Consider the following 15,466-nt stretch of genomic DNA (forward strand, 5'->3'; position numbering starts at 1 on the left):
ATACTTAACTTAGTTTCTATTTTCTTTCTTTTTTTAAATTTTTTAAAAACGTTTTTATTTATTTTTGAGACAGAGAAAGACTGAGCATGAACAGGGGAGGGGCAGAGACAGGGGGAGACACAGAATCGGAAGCAGGCTCCAGACTCCAAGCTGTCAGCACAGAGCCCAACGCGGGGCTCGAACTCACAAACCATGAGATCACGACCTGAGCTGAAGTCGGACACTTAACCGACTAAGCCACCCTCGCGCCCCAGTTTCTATTTTTCTAATTAAACCTTTACTGATATAATTAGTCAAAAAGTGAATGAGAGGGGCGCCTGGGTGGCGCAGTCGGTTAAGCGTCCGACTTCAGCCAGGTCACGATCTCGCAGTCCGTGAGTTCGAGCCCCGCGTCGGGCTCTGGGCTGATGGCTCGGAGCCTGGAGCCTGTTTCCGATTCTGTGTCTCCCTCTCTCTGCACCTCCCCCGTTCATGCTCTGTCTGTCTCTCTCTGTCCCAAAAATAAATAAAAAACGTTGGAAAAAAAAAAAAAATTAAAAAAAAAAAAAAAAGTGAATGAGAAATCCCTTTCTGATGACCGAAATCATACTTGACCCAACAAAGCCCATAACATGCAGTCTAGCTGTTTTTATGAACCTTGTGAGGATATAAAAATGTCCTTTGATATTTTGCATTTCTGTAGAGTTCAAAAGTTTTCTGATGACAAATGGTACCTCCTCACAGAATGCCAGAATCATTCTGGTAAGTAGTTATAGTTTTAGGAAATTAAAAAGACAGTGAGAATGTAAAATGTTAAAAAAAATTTCCTGATGTTAGCAAGGCCATTAAATTTTCTACTTAATCAAAAGAGAAGAAAAAGAGAGAGCTTAGAACTGGCTGAAAAACTAGGTCTTAGAACTCCTGTTTAAAAAACTGCAATTCTGGGGTGCCTGGGTGGCTCAGTCGGTTAAGCTTCCGACTTTGACTCAGGTCATGATCTTGTAGTTTGTGAGTTCGAGCCCCGTGTCAGGCTCTGTGCTGACAGGTCAGAACCTGGAGCCTGCTTTGGCTTCTGTGTCTTCCTCTCTCTCTGGCCCTCCCCAACTCATGCTCTCTCTTCTCTCTCTCTCTCCCTCTCTCTCTCTCAAAAATAAATAAACATTGAAATTTTTTTTAAAAACACTGCAATTCTATGAGGTACCCACATGAAAAACAAGAAGAATCCTTCAATGTTCTTCCTTCAAGTCTAAGTTTCCACATATAAGGCCTCGCCATTGGCAAATATCAGTCCATCCGACATCCTGAGTTTGGTCCAGGATAATTTCAAGAGCTCTTTAGGACAAAGGTATTAACAATATTTGTGACCAATCCAGACAAGACTTTGAGCAGATACAAATGTAAAGATCATCAGTCTCCAGGCTTCTAATGGTCAACAGCATGGAGAAAAAAACATTTCTAGAAAGAAGGAGCCAATGGATGTTTACAGGTCTGATAGGTTCTCAAAACACTAGAAAATTCAGACTGTACTCAGAATGTGCTGCTCTTTAACTGGGGGTTAAGATCAGAATGCAGGCAAGCCCTAGAGAGAAGCCATAAAATTCTCTGAGTGTGGTAGAAGAGGACAACCACCCACTGTCGAAATAATTATATAGGGCAATGCCAATGGAGTCAACTGAAAAAGAAAATTCTGGAAAGATCCCTCAGTCCGCCTTCCAAAATCCTAGGAAGAAAATTAAATGTAGCAGCTTCCATATTGATCTACATGGGGCCAGTTTGCCTTGCAAATTTTTATTTCCCTTTGATCAGCTGTCAAAAGAAACAATGTAAATCCTACAATTATCTTGAACAAAATGTCATTTAATTGTCACGAAACGTCTATATTCAGTCAATTGTTTCTTTGTTCTGATCTCAAAAATAAGGGAAGAAAAAAATACCTTCTGTCAGTAGAGCACAGAACCTATGCTCTATTCTAACTGTGATCTTGGCCTGCTCCCAGCCTCTATATAGAAGCTGGAATATGTTATTATTACTGGCAGTATTTATTACTGATAAGTGCCAACTTTCCTATCTATTGAGCACTCTCCGTTTCCAGTGGCCTTTTGTACCATGGTCCTGATGGGGCCCATGGCTGTGTCCATGAAGGAAACATTCCCATTGCTATTCTCACAGGGTGATAACAGCTTCCAAATTACGAATAAAACCACCACACTAGGGTACAAATATGCAAAGATCCTGTTTTCCCTTAACAACTCATTAGAAATTTATCTTCTTGTTTTATATAAATCCTTTTTTTTTTTTTTTTTTTTTTTTGGCTGAACCACTCTTCAGTTAGTGGGTTCATTAAATTTACTTCTCTCCTTCATCAATAAGACCAGCTGAAAAGGGCAAAGAATTGAGCGACTACTGTTTGCCCAGTAGTGTGGACACCTTTTATATTACCTCTTTTACTTAATCCTGACATGCATGCTGTGAGTTGAAAGTCTTATCCCCTCTTACAGGTGACACAACTGAAGGTAATCAACTAGACACGAGTAGAAGTAGAATGAGATGAACCTGACATTTGAACCCAGGTCTGTTTGACCTGCAAATGTAAGCTCTTCTGAGTGTGCCACACTATGGTAGTCAGACTGGACAGAGGTCATCATCATTCCATACAAACTAATAATAAGTCACATGATACCAAAGAGAAATCTCTAGGTTCTTAACTGCCAGCGTCATTCATAGTGAACTTTCCTTCTGAAACGTGATAGGGGATCTTTTCCAAGAGGCAATTATGTTGGCATCATTTCCCCTCCTCTCCCTTCTTTGTGAAGTGTCTCAGCTGACTACGCCCATAGATGCAGCCTGCAGAACTTGACAGTCATATCTGACCCTGCAGCGATCCCTCCAGGTTTAGAGGCCACACTGTCTTCCAGCACCACTTCCCAAAAGGCAAGCCTCAGATCACTTCCTGCATCTGTTGTCACCTCTGAGCAGAAGGCTGGGTCATCCAATTAAGTCAGCACTCAGTAAGGGTGCTCCTCTACCTGTAGTGTGCACAGGACAGTGTGCCAGGGCTCCTTGCCTAGAGGGCTTGTCCTTGAGGATCCACCAGTCACTGCATTCATACAAGGAACAGCCTGAGGGCTACGGAAGTGTGACAACATCTATAAAGACACAGAGGGGCAGCCCCAACAGAAGGAAGATTCTTGAGTAATCTTGTTGGATCTGGGCCACCATAGAATGTGGATAAGTGGAGAGTAATATGATCCTTAGGATGTGTTTTTCCACCATGACTACGACAGCTCAAGGAAGAAGCTAAGGTCATTCTGAATTGGATCTCAATCATACTTGGGTCCCCAAGTTAAGTCAGACTCCCTCAAAGCTCTGGAGCTAAGTGGCAGGTTATCCTATGGCACGATAACATGCCAAGTCATTAATTTCAGTTCTGTCCTTGCTATGCTTTCATACCTCTGTTTAAAAAAAAAAAAAGTAGGCGGGGACACCTGGGTGGCTCAGTCACTTTAGCGGCTCAGGATTTTGGCTCAGGTCATGATCTCATAGTTCATGGGTTTGAGCCCTGGGTCAGGCTCTGTGCTGGCAGCACGGGGCCTGCTTGAGATTTTCTGGCTCCCTCTCTCTCTGCCCCTTAATGACTCACTCTCTCTCTCTCCCTTAAAACAAAACAAAACAAAACAAAACAAAACAAAACAAAACAAAACAAAACAAAACAACAGTAGGCAGAATCTGAGTTCCCTTGACTGAGAGCAGGGATCTGCAAACCTTCTGTAAAAAGCCAGATAGTAAATATTTTAGGCTTTGCAGGTCTATCTATCTTTGTTCAAGTACTTAACTCTGTTGTTAACAGCAAAAAAGCAGCCCTAGACAATAAATAATGGGCATAGTTGTGTTCAAATAAAACTTTATTTAAAAGTTAAACAGGAGGCAGGCTGGATTTAGCCACAGGTCATAGATTTCTGACTCCTGACTTAGAGGATTTAGATCTCAAGGCCAAAAGATATTAACTAAAGACTATCTCCCTTATGGTTTTTGTTTCCAGAAATGTAAGCTCATGAAATGTGATCAGAGGAGAGGAGAGGAGAGAGTTGAGGGCCTTTGGAAGTCAGAGAAAATCACTGAATTACAATGATAAAATATTTCCAAGGTTCATGGGGTTCTATTAATAGCTGGGACCAGCCCCTACCCCAGCATCTAAAATAAATGGGGATATGGTATGACCCCAAAGAGAAATGCCTTCATGGTCTACCCAATAAGGCTGAACCCTGGGAATCAGGTCATTTATCTTCGGTAATAAGTTCCATTCCTAAATGGGGCATGGTAGCAAAAAAACCCAAAAAACAAAAAAAACGACAACAACAAAAACCCACAACACTTCAGGAGACTACAGGAATTTCAGTAATGAGCATTTATTTCAGCTAAGAGCACTTTACCATCCCGAGTGTTTTGCTCTGCAAAAGACTTCCCGGATCTTCCCAGGATTCCTAGGTTGGAGGGTCAGCAATGTATCTGGATGAAGAAAGGTCAAGTAAAGCTGAGATGAAAATCATATTTAATTGGATTTTTCATCATGCATAGTGTAAAATCATCTGCTACGTGCCCAATAGTGCAAATTACTCTTGCTTTTAATTCTTTCAGGGAAAGAGAGAGGGGGAAAGAGAGACAGAGACAGACAGAAGGGGAGAAAGAGAGAGAGAGAGAGATGAATATGCATGTAGATGCTTTGGAATCTTTGGATAGATCGAATTTTAACCATAAAGTAAATAATGCAAGATGGCTCAGTAGTATATTTTCCTTTCAACTACTGTTTACTATTTATAAAAGCGCTTATTGGCAAACAAACTTTCACAGCCTAATTTAGAAGAGTTTTTGGTTAGCAGTTGAGCAGATATTGGGGTACCCCGTAAACCATCTTGCCTCAGCTTCAAAAGCACTCTTGTGCAGAGTCATTGCTGAAATATTCACAGAGACATTTCAAGACCACATAACTGTTCTTTTGGTGTATAAATAGCTATCCAAGAAATAGATTAAAGCTTAGTTCACTACTCTGTTAGTGTATTAGTTTCCTGCGGCTGCTGTAACAATATTGCCACAAACTTGATGACATAAAACATCAGAAATTCACTCTTTTAGAGTTCTGGAGGCTACAAGACTGAACTATGTATTTCTGGGCCAAAATAAAGTTGCTGGCAGGGCCAAGCTCTCTCCAAAAGCTCTAGGGGAGATTCTGTTCCTTGCCACTTGCAGCTTTCGGTAGCTGTCAGCTTCTTTGGCTTCTGTCAGCTTCTTCTGTCACTAAAGTATCTGCCCTGTGTCACCTTGCCTTCTCTTCTGTGTCAGATCCCCCTCTGCCTTTCACTTACAAGGACACTCACGATTGCAGTTAGGACCCACCCAGATAACCCAGGATAATATCCCACCTCAAGATCCTTAACTTAATCACACCTGCAAACACCCTTTTCCACATCTGGTGGTTCTGGGGGTGAGGACCTGATACTCTTAGAAGCTACTATCCAATTTACTGTAACTATCCAGACTAACAAGTCCTGGAACCAATAGTATTTAAGATTAATATTTACGATTACAGCTTCTGCCTTGTTTCTGTGATCATGTGGACCTGTGACGCCCTCCAATGGCGGGAGAACTTCCCGAAGATACAGATACATAGATACCCATAGATCATCACCACATTGTGCCACTCAAAGGATCCATGCTGCATTTGGTGGGAAAGGCATGTCCTGGAATTGAGCAATACCGTGGCTCTGAGTATTACATCACATTGAAATGGTTTCATGTCTGACCCAAATACCCAGAGCTGTGCTGGGAAAGGAAGGATTCCTTTAAAATCAGCCTCTGGGACCAAGAATATACTCCCCCAATCATCCTCTTCCTCATAATAACACACTGTCAACCACTAAATTTTTCCTTTAGTTCTTAAACAAATTGCATCTTCTATTTCAACCACCTTGTATTCACAACTTGAGATGTAGTTCTGTAGAACTCCCCAGATGGGCACAATTTATTTCCCGAAAGGAGATTTTATGATTTTCCCCTTTTATAAAAATGTGTATTTGTTTTTGAGAGCATGTGCACACGCAAGAAGGGGAGGGGCAGCGAGGGAGGGGGACAGAGGATCCGAAGTAAGCTCTGTGCTGACAGCAAAGAGCCTGGTGCGGGGCTCAGACTCATGAACCCTGAGATCATGACCTTAGCCGAAGTCAGACACTTAACCAACTGAGCCACCCAGGTGCCCCTTATGATTTTTCTGAGTGAGCATTGTGATAGGTGCCGGGAATGCAATGGGCAGGTGGAGGAGACAAAAGTAATAATAAGTAGATGATTTCAATATAACATGGCGACTGAGAACTAACTCCACCACCTTCCACCACCCCCACTCAGACCATTTCTCACCTTGATCACTGCAATGTCTCCTAACAGGCCTCTACTTCTGCACTGGCCCCATGTTATGGCCTGAATGCTTGTATAGAACCCCCCTCCGCCCAAACTCGTATGTTGAATCCCTACCCCCTAATGTGATGGTAGTAGGAGGTGGCCTTTACGGGAGGTGCTTAGGATGAGACGAGGCCTGAGAGTGGAGCCCTCCCGAAGGCATTAGTGCCCTTATAAGAGTCCCAAGAGTGCTCGCTTCCCCTCTCTGCTCTCCACAGTGTCAGGATAAGTCAGCAGTCTACAGCCTGGAAAAGGACCCTCACCAGATCCCAGCCACGCTGCCACTCTGATCTCAGACCTCCAGCCTCCAGAAATAAGAAGTCAACTTCTATTGTGTGCAAGCCACCCAGTCAGTCTCTGGCACTTGGTCACAGCAGTCGGAACAGACTAAGACACCCCACTCAGTCTATTCTAACACAGCCAAAACAATCCTGTGACAACCCATGTCAAACCAAGTCATATCCCCTGCACAGAACCTACCAGGGATTTCCCATCTCACTTGGAGTAAAAGTCAAAATCTTTGCAAGCCTCCCGAGACTCTGTCGGACTGCTATTGCTAGCCCTACTCCCCAGCATTTCACCTGTCTGACCTCAACTACTTCCTCTCCTCCTTAACTAAACCCAGAGCACAATCCTTCCTCAGGGCTTTTGTCCTTAATGTTCCCTCTGTGCCGTAAGCTCTCTCCCCAGAACCTGCAGGACTCACGCTCTTAACCTCTTTATGATGCTGACTCCAGCATCATTCTCAGTGATGCTTCCTCTGGTTGCTGGATTAAAAATTGCAGTGTATTCCCTGCAACGTACAACCTAATATCTTTCTCTCCTTTGTTTTTTCCCGTAACATTTATCATTGGCCAATTTATTATATGTCTTACTCGTTTTTTTAAGTGATGTATTTTCCCTGTATACGATGTAAGTTTCCTGAGAGCTGGGATTATTGATGGTTTTGTTCACTGTCTATTTTGTATACCCACTATCTAGAATGCTGACATCGAGTAAATGATGAACACATATTTGTTGGATGGAAGGGTGATGAATGGCTGCTGGATGGATGGCAGGATGCATAGATGGAAAGATTGGTGGATGAATGGGTGGATGTCTACACAGGGTATTACGGGAGTGAAAGATGAGGACACACAACCTAGCCGGAGGCAATGGGCTTTAGGAAAGCAAATGCTCCACTCCCCTGGTCACACTCTTCATGGGTTAATTAGACAATGATTATTATGTCTCTTTCCCACTTTCATTCTTCATGACAGTTTTAAGTGTTAATTTTAATTTGTCCACAAGCTATTTTTCTAGATAGCATAATTGTCACTGCATAAAAGGTCAGCCTATTGGGTCTCATCTTTTAATAAAAGAAAAATGAATAAGTCATCTAGAGTCCAACAATTCCTTTAATATTTTGACAGAAGATAACTTAAAGGATTTACAGGGAGCCTTTACGCATTGCACAAGATTTTCATGGTCACTATACATTTTATTCCACAGTGTTATAAAGACTCCACGATATTTTACAGGTCTGGTTTTTATAAAGTTAACCTATGTTAGTTACATCCTGTAACATTTTGTGTATTTCTGGCATTAACTGTTTGTTACAAGAGCTTTCCTCTGTATGATTCAGCGAATGAATCATTTGGTCCTATCTTTATCTCGGTGGTCATATTCACCTAAAGTTTTCCATAAAACACTTTTTAATTAAAGAAGCAATTTAATTGTTGAAGATATATCATTCCCAGTGCATTTTCCTCTATGTGGTACACACACATGCACACACAGGCGCACCCACACACACATACAATGTAAAGTGGTTCTTTAAATTCTGAATTATTAAAACGGAATCTAGCAAATACTCTAGGCTGAAACATATTGACAGCATACATGTTTTTATACCACTACACAACAAACATCCCACACTGCATCATCTGTTCTGATCCTTGCTTCTTCAGACATCCTGCAATATTTTCTTCTTCTATTCCAATAGTATTAGCTCACCAAAAACAAAGGTATTTTGTTTGTCACTATATATACTTTTTATGTATTACTTCAACCATCTTTAACAGCATCAGGAAGAGCAAGTATTTACCCAGTCATATGAGGCTTTTTTCTTTTACTAACAAGTAAAAAATCTCAAAAGAGGCTTTTTTAAAAATTTTTTTCTAATGTTTATTTTATTTTTGACAGAGAGAGACAGAGCATGAGTGGGGGAGGGGCAGAGAGAGAGGGAGACACAGAATCGGAAGCAGGCTCCAGGCTCCCAGCTGTCAGCACAGAGCCCGACACAGGGCTCGAACCCACAAACCGCGAGATCATGACCTGAGCCGAAGTCGGATGCTCAACTGACTGAGCCACCCAGGCGCCCCTCAAAAGAGGCTTTTAAATATTTGTCAGTAAATTTGGCAAACATTTTAAGTACTGTTGAGGGGCTCCTGGCTGGCTCAGTTGGCAGAACATGTGACTCTTGCTCTTGGGATTGTAAGTTCAAGCCCCATGCTGGGCGTAGAGATTCCTTAAAAAGAATAAAATCTTAAAAAAAAAAAAAAGTACTGGGGCACCTGGGTGGCTCAGGCGGTTAAGCGTCCAACTTTGGCTCAGGTCATGATCTCACGGCTCGTGGGTTTGAACCCCACGATGGGCTCTGTGCTGACAGCTCAGAGCCTGGAGCCCGCTTTGGACTCTGTGTCTCCCTCTCTCTCTGCCTCTCTCCTGCTCATGCTCTGTGTCTCTTTTTTTCAAAAATAAATAAACATAAAAAAACAATAAAGTACTGTTGAGAATCACACGTCTCTACCCACCACTGGTGGGGGGGTTGGTAAACTGTAGAGGTTTGTTTCATGTTCTAGATGTTTAGTTTTTAAGTGAATTATTAATCACAGTAACTTCCTAATGTCCTTGAGCTTATATTACAAGACACAATGGATACTTGGGTGACATTCATCATCGAGAATAGTGAAGGTAATTCACTTTGCAAAAATGTTTTGGCAACTTGCTAGCTTGGATGAGATTGTGGTTGTTTTCGGTATTGTATGATGGCTGACAATGAGCATACACCAGCAGTAACAGAAACATCGCTTGGCTGTTTCCTGGGCTTGGTGCGTGCTCGCGTCACTAGCATTACCCCCACTGATCATTTCTTTCCAAGAATCATTTTGGAAGTTGCTTGTTCACTCTGTCAGAGGAAGGAAGACAATGAAATCTTTAAGTTAAACAAGGGGCAATGTAAAGCAATGTGCTGAAAGTGGACAAGCAAGCCAGGGGGTCTCTCTGCCCCTCGGGGATGTGGGCAGCCCCTCAATCCTTGGGAGACCACATGGGGAATATGTGATGCAGGGATGCCTGACATACAAAAAAATGACAGAATGGGCTAGGCTCAGTCCATATTTAAAATGTTGGTAAAGCTTAATTTTTTTTTTTTTTGCTTTTTCACTTCTTCTTTTTTATTTTTTAGAAAAAAAACCTAAATAATTTTCTTTTTGCAAGCAGTAGATTATCTTGTGTACTCTCTAGAGTATAGTGGGCCACTTATTTTAGAGGCCACTGATCTAGTGGGAAGAGTACTAGCCACTTAGAGGGAAATTCCTCATAAGCCTGCCAAGAGAATGGTCTGTAAAGTAAAAAGCCACAGCAGTGAAATAAATGATTATTACTGTTCAGGAAGATCTATCTACCTGTGTCTCTTAAATTATCTTAACCTAAGTCCATTGCCTTTTTGTGCACTCACTCTCAAATCAATCCCCAATTCCCTAGAGAATCAGAATTGCGATAACCTGATAGACGAAACTTACCAACGGGTATCTGAAACCCTGAGTAGATGACTGCTTTGTAGCCTTTTCCATGAACCCCGAGAACGACCTCCTGAGGTCACAGACACCACACCCCCTCCCCCCAGACATCTTCTCTTCTGCCCCAGGAGTCAAGCCCCACTGAGCCCTCAGCACAGCCCGCTCAGTGGGAACTGCCATGTACTCCTTCTGACCTCATCTAGAATATTGCAGAATTAGATGACCAATCATGGTTCACAGTGGGCTCCACTCCCATCATTTCAGCCTGAACCCACAGAAGCCCTAGTCCTTGTCAAGAAGTCCAAATTTCTCATGACTCCAGAGGCATAAAGATTCTCACAAAGCAGCCCTGATTCTTAGAGTGTCTCTTTTATTAGCAACAATGGAAACATTCTCCTTTATGTTTGCCAGTACAGATAAAGTCCTGTTGAACAAAGAGTCCTCTCGAACAAACCAGATCTGCCTCTAGGTTTTGCCAGAGCTGTCTCCTCAGCACAACTCTCCAGACCAAAGAGGAAAGAACATATATGGAGTGGTTCCTATATGCCAGACTTCTCCATCTGGTCTGCATTTGAAGGTAGGTTATATCTCATTTACATGCACTCCACCCTCAATAACAAAGAAATGCAAATCCTCCTTTCTCTACCCCCTCCAGTGGAATGAAACACTCCTCTCCCCTTCTCCCTCCTTCTCACTCTTCAGGCCCATAAACCCAGGGGCCTCCTATGGGGTCTCTAATAGCCTGACCCTTGTGCCTAAGGCAGGGAGTTCGGACCCATACATGTGACAAAGCATCTTCTTTCTCTGCCCTCAAAAGTACATCGCATTTTATTCTCTTTATCTTGATTTCTACAATTTTTTTTGAGCAAAAGGAGAGAGAGAGATAAAGAGAGAGAACCCACCCACGCAAGCAGGGGAGGCGCAGAGGGACAGGGGGAGAGAGGGAGAGAGGGAGGGAGGGAGGGAGGGAGAGAGAGAGGGAGAGGAAGAGGGAGAGGGAGAGAGAGAGAGAGGGAGAGAGAGAGAGAGAGAGAGAGAGAGGGAGAGAGAGGGAGAGAGAGGGAGAGAGAGGGAGAGAGAGGGAGAGAGAGGGAGAGAGAGAGAGAGAGAGAGAGAGAATCCCAAGCAGGCTCCACACTGTCAGTGCAAAGGTGGACGTGGGGCTCAATCCTATGAACTGTGAGATTGTGACCTGAGCCAAAATCAAGGGTCAGACGCCTACCCGACTGAGCCACTCAGGCACCCCGCCACAATAATTGTTTTTATTGTTTCCCAGCACATAGGAAATTTGACAATCAGAAACAATTTCCTTTTTATAATGACAGTAAAATGTTAGAATCAATACATGGGTGACCAAGTCTATTGAATTTATGGTTCTATTTACAGTGAAAATAAAATCTAACATAGCCCCCAAAGAACTAGGCTGCCTCAGGTAGCAATTGCATCAAACCTGAAATATGAGAAATAGGTTATGTTTGTTGTTTGAAAGGAACACCTGACTCCAGGGGCCTACTCAACAACAGACATGTTTGAGATTAATGAGGATTTTTCCTTATATAAACAGTGAAAACTCCAACATAAATATTGTGCATTCTGACCTCCAGATTCCTTGTAGACAACTGTGTTCTTGTCACCCCTGAGAACCTGGTCATGGCCAGGGGTCTGAATAGATGGGAACTCATCATTTACCTGCTAGATCTGAAATGACCAGGTCAGCCATATCTGTCCTGCAGAGGTAAGTCTTTCACTGTTATTTTTAGGAAAGTGCCCAGCTTGGCAAACCATCGGTTTTCGGCCACCACCACCGCACCCCCCCCACCCCACAGCCTGCATCAGGAGAGACTACAAGGTCATGGTAGCTTGCTCTTAAGATTCTTCCTTGTTACAGCTTCCCCTTGCACTCTGAGAATCTGCCCGGGGCCTCAGTTTCCCCATATGTCAGATGTAGGAGTCAGACTAGCCAAGTGCAGCTCAGATTTTAATGCAAGACACAAATCCCCTGGGGATCTTGTTGAATTGCAGATTCGAATTCAGTAGGTTTGGGGTGGGGCCTAAAATTCTGCATTTCTAGCAAGGTCTCAGGGGATGCTAATGCTGCTGTCCGTTGCATGGACATACTTTGAGTAGCAAGCAGTTAGAAGACTTCTAAAGAAACTTCTCGTGCAGCAGTTTTTTCCTATTCAAAATGGTGCAAAAAGGTTAAGCAACAAATGCTGCAACATAATACAGAAAAGCTAAATATCTAAAGAGTGAAGTCTCTTATCCTTAACCCAGTTCAGCAGACTGTCTAATCTGCTTTGGCCAGGACTGTTAATAGGTTAGTTTAACCAAGCACATAGGATCTCCAATGTCTACATATTTATTCACCCTTTTTTCCCCATGACTAATGAAAATGAAATTGTTTTGGTTTTTTGTTTTTTAGAATGCTGTTGCCTCAGGAAAATTCAACAATTGGCCCCCAACTCAGACATCGTGAGGCTGAACTGTTATCCAAACTGGAAAGGAGAGAGAGAGACAGAGAGAGACAGACAGACAGACAGGCAGAGAGGTATTTGAAGGTGGTGAGTATCCCAATTTAAAATAAAATTCATAATTCTCAAAGAGTGAGGAAAACCGTCCCCCTTCTCTTACCTTAAGTTTGGGCTGAAAGGAATAGTTAGCAGAAGAGAAAAGCAACTGATCTGAATGAATCTGGGAGTGGTAAAGCTGGCATTCAGCTTTCTCATTCTGGATGAGAGACTGGCCTCTGTGACTTGTAAGAATTTACAGGAAGTTAACCACCTGGGACAGATGACCATTGTTTTGTAATAACCCCAGGGAAGGTAAGTCCACTCTTCCCTCCATAACTGGCAAGGAAGAGGTAGAAAGGGACGTTATTGGTGTCTTCTGGGGAGGGGGGAAGATTTGTAAATCCTGGAATGGTGTCAGGGTCCATATGTTCAGAACTGGCTGGAGGAAATACAGGGAGCATGGAACAGAGGAAGGAGGGTGTATAAGTGTATGCAAGAGGCATTAATCACCACATGTACTTCACAGCTTTCTCTAGAGTCCACCTGTCTGATGTGTGAGGACATGCCAGTGCCTCCCTGAGAGGACGAGTGTCACCCAGATGCCCAGGAAAAGCCTGCAGGCTTAACATGCCCAAAGCCTGAGCTCATGAGAGCTAGGCTTCAACTTCTGCTGGAAACATCTTTTCCACCAGCAACTAGGCTTTTTCCGTGCTCAGTGCACACACCAGGTGTGGTCAGGCCACCTGCCGGGCCTTCAGTTTCCTGGTTCCTCAGTCCTCTCCTTATCCCAACTGGAACTCCATGCTGGCCCTGCTTTAGGTACTGATCTGCTCAAAAACCCATTTGAAAGCCTTCCCCATCATTCTGGGCTGCTGACTAATGCAACAGAGGGATCTAAACTGATGGGTAGCATGTATACAGCATTATCCCTTCTAGGAATAGCTTGCATTTGAACAAGGTCTTTGAACAGTGGGGCAATGCCTTACCCCCGAATAGTAACTCCAATGATATAAGACAATGAACCTATAGAAGAAATGTGATGGGGAAAATGAATTGAAGACACTTTATCTACCCATCCTTCCTAAAGGACTAGGTTGATATCAGCCCAGGTTCTGGCCAAGTTAAACTGTACCAAGGGTTTTGAGACCGTGCTCCTTTTCAATATGGCTGGTTTTATCACTTCCACCTGTTGTTGATCAGAGAGGGTTACAGGTGGGTGAATGCAGTGAAGGTGATGGTCAAAGCATCTGGAGGCCTGAGTCCTGAGCTTGCCTCTGCTTCTCATGGGCTGTGAGATCTTGGACAAGTCACCTCATTTCTCGCTAGCCGTGACATCTTCCCAGAAACAAACCTATGCTACACAAGGAGGAGCCTGAAGAGCTGGTGAACAGCTACCTGTCTGTCACCCAGAGTCTCCTCAACTGAACATACCTGGTGACCAAAGATGACAAATTATAGAACGATATTGAACAGTGGTAAGGCAGAATCACATTAGGCCTCGCTACCCAAAGGCTGGCATCACCTGGGGGTCTACAAAGGACCCCTGGTGTTCATAAAAAGCATGGTGAGAGCCAACCTGCACTACCTACTGGATGCCAGAATCACATAGAAAGTCTCACACAAAGACATGGAGTTCCTCCTGAAAATAATAAATCCATGGATATGATATAAACATTATTTATCTGATGTAGAACTACATTTCATACTGAAAGGAGGAGGCCAGGCTATGGCTCATGGAAGCTTCTCTTTTTCTATTTGAAGAGCAAAGATGAATACAGTCAAGTACAATAAGGGGATTAAGAAAGACACACTGGATTTAACCTATTTCTCTCTTGGCCCAGGACACAGCAGTCATTCTTTTCCACCGTTACTATCACTAATCAGACAGTGACCCAGTTTCAGAGAACATAGGCATTTAGAAACACAAATGAAAAGATATGCAAATTGTGTTCAGTTTTCGGAGGAAAGTTCAATGAAATAGGTCAAAGTATCTGAACCTACACCTATTTCTGCTTCTGAGCAGTATTCACAGGGAGATTTAGTTATTTTCCTGGGCATTGGTGCCTTCACAATTTGCCCAATGCCTGGGCAAATGTAGAAACAGGCCTGGAGCAGTAGTTTCCAAACTGTGTCCTGGGGAACCCCTTATAGACTCAAATGGAGCAAATCAATGGACATTAGTCCTCATATCCAACTCCACTTTTGTCTCTCTGACATACCACACTTCAGTGTAAAATTTTGTTTAAATAAAGGATTCTTCGGCTAAACAACATCTGAAAACCCCCGGTAGACATCACCGCTCATTTCCAATTCTAACATTTCATGATTAGTCCTCATGACTAGAACAATCTCAGTAAAAGCCTCCATTCATCCCACAGTAAGACACTTTTTCAGCTCTAAATTTTAAATTACCATTAAGAAAGCAAAACTAGGTTGGCCCAATCTCTTAATTCTCTGTATGTGTCTATCAGGAAGTATTTAAGTCTTAAAGTTAGTCTCAGTCGTGTTGAAGAATATACAATGTAATTCTTCATGGCCCGAAGAGAAGAATCTTGGTAGATTCAAAATAATTATTAGTTAAATCAAATTTTTATATATCAAATGTAGATAACCCTAATCTCAAAAATCTCTAATAAATTTGATTTTTAGAGTGACCTCTGACAGTTGTTCTCAAGCCCAGCACCTGCTTTGTCAACCCTGCTGCTTTGATAGAGTTAAGGGATCCTTCTTGTACCAAGAAGGAACTCT

The 15,466-nt window shown here is 42.8% G+C and overlaps 1 protein-coding gene and 1 long non-coding RNA gene across 3 annotated transcripts in view; one reads left to right on the forward strand and one right to left on the reverse strand.

The window, feature by feature from the left end:
- NCALD (neurocalcin delta) overlaps nucleotides 1-15,466 on the reverse strand; it is a 397,251-nt gene that overhangs the window by 100,579 nt on the left and 281,206 nt on the right. The gene's annotated exons all lie outside the window — the stretch shown is intronic.
- On the forward strand, nucleotides 10,547-12,774 carry LOC131494389 (uncharacterized). Its single transcript, XR_009253371.1, has 3 exons — nucleotides 10,547-10,785; nucleotides 11,813-11,943; nucleotides 12,631-12,774. It is a non-coding gene; the product is annotated as an uncharacterized LOC131494389 (long non-coding RNA).

This window comes from Neofelis nebulosa, chromosome 14, assembly GCF_028018385.1.
Source record: "Neofelis nebulosa isolate mNeoNeb1 chromosome 14, mNeoNeb1.pri, whole genome shotgun sequence".
Taxonomy (NCBI): domain Eukaryota; kingdom Metazoa; phylum Chordata; class Mammalia; order Carnivora; family Felidae; genus Neofelis; species Neofelis nebulosa.